The sequence below is a fragment of the Desmodus rotundus genome, chromosome 1, assembly GCF_022682495.2.
Source record: "Desmodus rotundus isolate HL8 chromosome 1, HLdesRot8A.1, whole genome shotgun sequence".
Taxonomy (NCBI): Eukaryota; Metazoa; Chordata; class Mammalia; order Chiroptera; family Phyllostomidae; genus Desmodus; species Desmodus rotundus.
The window spans coordinates 66920293-66927199 of NC_071387.1; positions in this window are offsets into that span (position 1 = coordinate 66920293).

Genomic DNA, 6907 nt, shown 5'->3' on the forward strand with positions numbered 1-6907 from the left:
ATATCTTTATGTATCTCTGGCAGTTCCTCAAAGGCTACTACATAATTTCCTATCTTTAATAATGATGTGACTTTCTTAATTTTCAGTGGAAGTGCTGTTTTCATATATGATTTCACTGTTCCCATTCACATATTATGAATGGAAAATTAAAAGAATCACTTTATCCTAAATTATAAACTGTATTTTTCCTTATTTGGTAAAAATGGAAAAATAGCATACTAAGCCTATGACCTAACGTAGGCAGCTCAAACTTCAATTAAAACCGTGATAAAAACTTAGGAAGTAGAAATTACTGCCTTCCATGTATTAAATGGTCTGACAGTAGTTTGAAAATAATACTAAGCCTCTAAGAAGGGAGTGATTTATTGCCTTCTGGTAGGATCAAGTATCCTGATTGGGTTAAACTATTTATAGTCAGCTCTGAATAATCCATGAGTGTATTATCCACTTTGTAGATAATCTATAATGACACATTTATGTGTGGGTTTTTTTAATGTAAATTTATGATAGAGTAAGTTTTTAAAAAAACTATACAAAATGCACATGACTGCATCCATTGGTCAGTTTCCATTCATAGTTTTTCTCACAGAGAAGTTTATTAATTTATCCTATCTCTTCTGGACCCCATTTTCTAACTTTTGTTAAGCAGTTTAGCAGTTTGTCATCCCAGAGACAGAGCACTTTGGAAAAAACAAAAAAACAAAAAAAACCCTGTTATCTAATGAGCAATACAAATTGAAAAGAAAAAAAGGAATATTCATTTACTAGCATGCTGAATCAAAAGAATTCCTATAGGCGATTAGTAATTATTGTTCTATTATGTATTCTCTATGAAATCAAATACAGGAATGTCAGTGAAGGACTGTCTTCTAAACTATAGTGGTGGCAATTTGGGGGAAATTTCACGTTGTAATGAGGAGATAAAAATCACTAATGAAGAGCAAAAGAGCTTTACTTATTTCTATACAGTTAGACCCTTGACCTGCATTATTTTAATCGTTTGGCTTATGTTTCATGACTTTGACATTTTGGTTCTACTATTAATTCAACATATTCAATTAACTTTTATTGGCTCTCCATTGAAGGGTAGCCATTCTTCTTGGTCCTTTGAAATCAGGATACAAGCATAGGATGCCTCTAACACTCATGTATTTCAAGGCATTTCACAATTACTACTTTGGAGTTGATCGGTTGTTGCAAAAAAAGAAAGATGTTATTAAGCACGTAATAATAAACCCTTGTTATTCACTTATATCTCTATTGAAGAAAGAAAAAAGATTTAGCCATGACATTGGCAGTTATCCTTATTTTGTTTTTTAAATTTTGAAATTATGAAATTATTGCCGTGGTTGGTGTGGCTCAGTGGATTGAGTGCTGACCTTTGAATCAAAAGGTCACTAGTTCAATTCCTAGAGAGGGCACATGCCTGGGTTGCGGGCCAGGTGGGGTAATGCAAGAGGCAACTGATCAATGTATCTCTTGCACATTGATGTTTCTCTCCCTCTCTATCTCCGTCCCTCACCCTCACTCTAAAAATAAATAAATAAGATCTTTTAAAAATATGTGAAAGAATTTACTATGGTCACAAACAAGTACTGAGAGTACTTCCAAATCGAAATTTTATTTTTAAGGGCTCCAGTTAATCAAATTTGGGGAAACCTGAGTCCCACAAAGAATCTATGAGTCCATAATAACAATTAAAAAAAATAAGCAGGTAAAAGCAAAAGCTTCTCCTTACAGAAAAATACCAGCTAATTAGTATATGTAAAAGGAATGTTAGAATTAGAAAAATCATTATTTTATAGCCACCGGTGCAGTAACTAGATTTAGTCCAGGCTCATCAATATACAATATGCTGAAAATATGCTGAGTGAAAGATTTTTGGAGAATACATTATTCACAATGATATAATGTCTCATTGTATCATTCCATAGATTACATATAAATTACATAGGGAGAAAAGAGCCTTTACAGTGAAGAAACTGGTGAACACCATTTAACTAAGTTATTAAACTTAACATCGCCAGTAATGGGAAGAACTGACATCATAAGCCTCTTGATGTGATGTGATAACAAGAATATAGCATCACTTATGTAGTATTTCTGCCCAAAGTGTTGGAATCTAATGGTGAGGAAGAAACCAGGCAAAATCCAGATCACGTGGGACATTTTCCAAGATGACTGGTCTGGATTCTTGAAATGTCAATATTATAAGAGACCCCCACCCTCCAAAAAGTGAGGGGATGTTCCAGCAATTAAAGAAATATAACAACTAAATACAATGCTTAATAGTTAACATAGTTAACTGGATTATAGATCCAAAAACAAACATATAAACAAAAACAGCTTAAGGAAATTCCTCGAACAATTGGGGGGATTTGAATGTGTACTATATATTTATCGATGATACTATATCAAGGTTATATTAACTGGATGTACTAATGGCATTGTGGTTATACAGAAAATTCCCCAAGTTCTTAGGAAATATGTGCTGAAATATTTAGGAAAGTATCATAATGTCTATAATTTACTCTCAAGTAGATCAGTCAAAATAATGAATATATAAAGTTATATATAAATATAAATTGAGATATGAAAGAAAGACAAAGCAAATGAGTAGAAGTAATTATTATACTACCTTTCTGTAGATTTATTATTTTTCAAAATATAAATTTTAGGGTAAAAACTGATCCTCAGGATTCAGAAGCAATTTCTGAAGTCACAGTTCAGTATCTTTCTTCAGTAGTCTGGCTTTCTTTCTCCCTTCTTTCCTTCCTTCCATTTAATCTTCACACGAGGATATGTTTGTTGATTTTTTAGAGTGAGAGGAAGGGGGAGAGAGAGAGAGAGAAACATTGATCAGTTGCCTACTATATGTGCCCCGACCAGGGATTGAACCCACAACCTAGGTATGTGCCCTGAGGGGATGGAACCCGCAACCTTTTGGTGCATGGCATGATGCTCCAACCAAATAAGCCACCCAGCCAAGGCAATAGTATTTCCTTTTGTTTACTTAAAAAAATTAACAAGGATGAAAGTAGGGAAAATGGGAAGAAGAAAATATAATATAAAGGATTGTATTTGGAAAAAAAAGACAGAGAGTTGGAATGGGGGAGGCATTTGAGGCTTCATATGTTCTCCTTTCCACTCACCACCAAAAAAAAACCCTGTTTTTGAATTATAATAGTGTAATAGCTTTTGGTTGATTGACATCTTTGAGGTCAGTATCTTTTGGTGATCTCAGCTTTTCGCTGGAAATGAAGGGCTCCAAAAGGGAGCAAGACACAGGACATGGGTTTGGCATGCCATGCTAAATTAGTGACAATATTTTCATGTGAATGTTTTTTCAAAAGTAGATGCTGTTTGTGAAAGGGCTCTCTCATGAGAGCACAGCAATTTAGAGGTCATTTGATTCTACAGACCGCTTAATTGTGCCCCATTAAGCATTTCTGAAAAAGAAGTGTGGTTTTTTAAAATAACATTCAAGGACTGCCAATATCAGCATTGTCTAACTTAGAAAGATTATTTTTTTCATGGCTTTTATCACTGACCCAGTGTATAATGCACTGACTTTCCTTTTTTATTGCTCAAGGGCAGCTGGATGAGTAGCCTTGGCTCATTTGGAAACCATCTAATGCTTTTATTCTCAGTTAATATTTTCTTTAAAGGTCTCCTACCTCTGACTCCTGTCAGGTTAGCACTTTTCAGAATCAGGAATAGGACTTCTTGATCAAGTATAGCCAGCACAATATCTAAAGACTGGTCAGCAGTTTTGAACAAATAGCAGATGAAGAGATTGCTCTTCGGTCTCTCATTTTAGAGCCGGGATTGTTATGGGGAATTTTTACTGACCAGGTACCAGAAAGAGGAATGTGGTAAGAGAACACAAAATAGAAACAAGGTAAAAATCTCTGTGTTTCCTTTCCAAACTTGAGAGGGAATGTACAAAGGCACCACTCATTCCTTAAAATGTCAGTCAGGGTTGAGAAAGTCAATAAGTGAAATAAGTGTTGAAAAAAATCAAGCCACAAATAAAGAATGAATAAACAATATAAATCCAAACCACTTTAAGAAAAATAAAATCCAAACTAGACCACAAAACAAATGTATGGGGGGAAAAGAAATCTAAACTAGACCACAAAACAAATGTATGGGAATTACAAATACAATAACTCTACTGTGGAAAAATTCTCTTCACTCTAGGGGAAAAGCTCGTAGAGACAGACTTTGACTTTTATTCAGCAACCCCAATGTGGTAGCGGTAATTGCATAGAACATAGCCCATACAGTTTATCAATTAATTCGTTTTTATACTGCAGTTCTTGCCCAAACTGTGGTTACTCTGTAAACAAAAGGCACCAGAAGTATCTTTTAGAGATGTCAGACTTCTTAACTTTTCCTTCAATCAAGACATTTTATTCTATTAACATAAACTTGTATTTAAATCTGTGACTGGTCCCACTGTGTGCCCAATGTTCTGATTAGAGAGCTAAGGCAATGGTCTGACCACATGCCAAACCCTGAGTTGAGCTGTAAGTCACTGATCATTTTCACATGGCAGGAAAAAAACGACGTAAAGACAGTTTCCAGGTCACAACGCAAAATATTCTCATTCATTTGTCTTCCTTGATTTATCGTCTTGGTCCAAATTTTCAGCTAGACACTTGAGGGTTGGATTTTTGTTGCTATAATTCTAGTTAAGAGTTAAACTATTACCATATTAGTGGAGATAAAATTGCTTCTGCTCCTAGGCTCATTAATCTGTAAAACTATGGAAAGAATACATTAGGGTAATATGAAACATTAAAGAATAACCAGTTTCCCTAACATTATAGATTCATTTAACAAGCATTTATTGTATACCTATTATATGTAAAGCACACAGGAAAATAAACTTTGCTACTTTGTATAAACGTCAATGGAAAGAAAATTCGGGTGAAGTGATATTGTTTAAAACAGAAAGATAAATATAAGGAAAAAAAGAAGTACTTGGAATTATGTAGAGAAATAAGAAAATCTGCTAAAAGGCAATGTTGAAAAACTTGCAAGTATTTAGTATTTGAGTTCTGGTATATTTCCTGATCTAACTCTACTTGTTAAATAACAGGAAACAATATGAATAAGATATTATGGGCACAGTTTGAATTTCATAACAACATGAGAATGGAAAAGTATGGGCATTTATCATTACCCAGGATTCTGTCGTTATGAACAAATACAATGAAGATGCACTCAACTTCATTCTTCCAGTTGAGATAAATTAGAACAGTCCTGGTCCTGAGTTGCTTATAGCAGCAGTGTTTACCTTTATTCTTTTCCCCCTACTCTAGTATTTGATCATATTGGTCATTTTGAAAAGCTGGCCTTGTTTCATGGGTAGAAACTTTGAAAAATTAGGTCTAAATGTAATTGCTGAGGCTTTATTGTTTAATTTTACATGTTAGGGGGTAGCAGTTCATTGAACTCATATGAATATGTATGAAAAATGCTACAAAACAAAATTAAATCAATCTAAGTGTATTTTTTGTAAGACTTACCTAAATAAAAATTGGCTAAACTGCTCCTTAATGTCAGAGATAAAATTATTTAACTCTTGGGTATAAGAAGCCCACTTGGAAAAACTGGGAAGCTCAAGTTCCTCTGAACCATGCACATTTCTCAAAGAGGAAGCTCTTTGATATCAAGTAGTTGTCTCCAGGTGGCAGAGTTCAGGAACAGCAGACTTTCCCAAAATAAATTTGAGACCTTATTCTATTGTAGCAATAGAAAAAAATTATTTCAAAATAATTTTTATTAAGCTAATTGTACAAAATTTATTTCAATTAGGAATAAAGATGGCCCCAAAGTAACCATCAAACCAAACACTTATTGATTTTAGAGAGAGGGTTAAGGAGGGAGAGTGAGAGGGGAGAACCATCACTGTGAGAGAGAAACATTGGTCAGCCACCTCCCCTCACATGCCCCTGGCCAAGGACCAAACTGGAAACCTAGGCGTGTGCCCTCATCTCCAGCTTTCAGCCTTTCAGTTTATGCCTTGACATTCCTACCAACTGAGCCACACCAGCAGGGCAAAAGTGGTATTTTCAAAACCCAAAAATCCGTTTTTGTGTTCTTTTTTTCTTTTTAAAAAAAAAATATATTTATTGATTATGCTATTACAGTTGTCCCATTTCCCCCCTTCACTCTACTCCATCCTGCCCACCCCCTCCCTCCGACATCCCTCACCCACCTATAGATCATGTCCATGGGTCGTACATATAAGTTCTTTGGCTTCTACATTTCCTATACTATTCTTACCCTCCCCCTGTCTATTTTCTACCTACCATTTATGCTACTTATTCTCTGTACATTTCTGTGGTTCTGTTCCTGTTCTAGTTGTTTGCTTAGTTTGCTTTTGTTTTTGTTTTAGGTGTGGTTATTAATAACTGTGAGTTTGCTGTCATTTTTACTGTCCATTATTTTTTATCTTCTTTTTCTTAGATAAGTCCCTTTAACATTTCATATAATAAGGGCTTGGTGATGATGAACTCCTTTAACTTGACCTTATCTGAGAAGCACTTTATCTGCCCTCCCATGATAAATGATAGCTTTGCTGGATACAGTAATCTTGGATGTAGGTTCTTGCCTTTCATGACTTGGAATACTTCTTGCCAGCCCCTTCTTGCCTGCAAGGTCTCTTTTGAGAAATCAGCTGAGAGTCTTATGGGAACTCCTTTGTAGGTAACTGTCCCCTTTTCTCTTGCTGCTTCTAAGATTCTCTCCTGTTTAATCTTGGGTAATGTAATTATGATGTGCCTTGGTGTGTTCCTCCTTGGGTCCAGCTTCTTTGGGACTCTCTGAGCTTCCTGGACTTCTGGAAGTCTATTTCCTTTGCCAGCTTAGGGAAGTTCTCCTTCATTATTTGTTC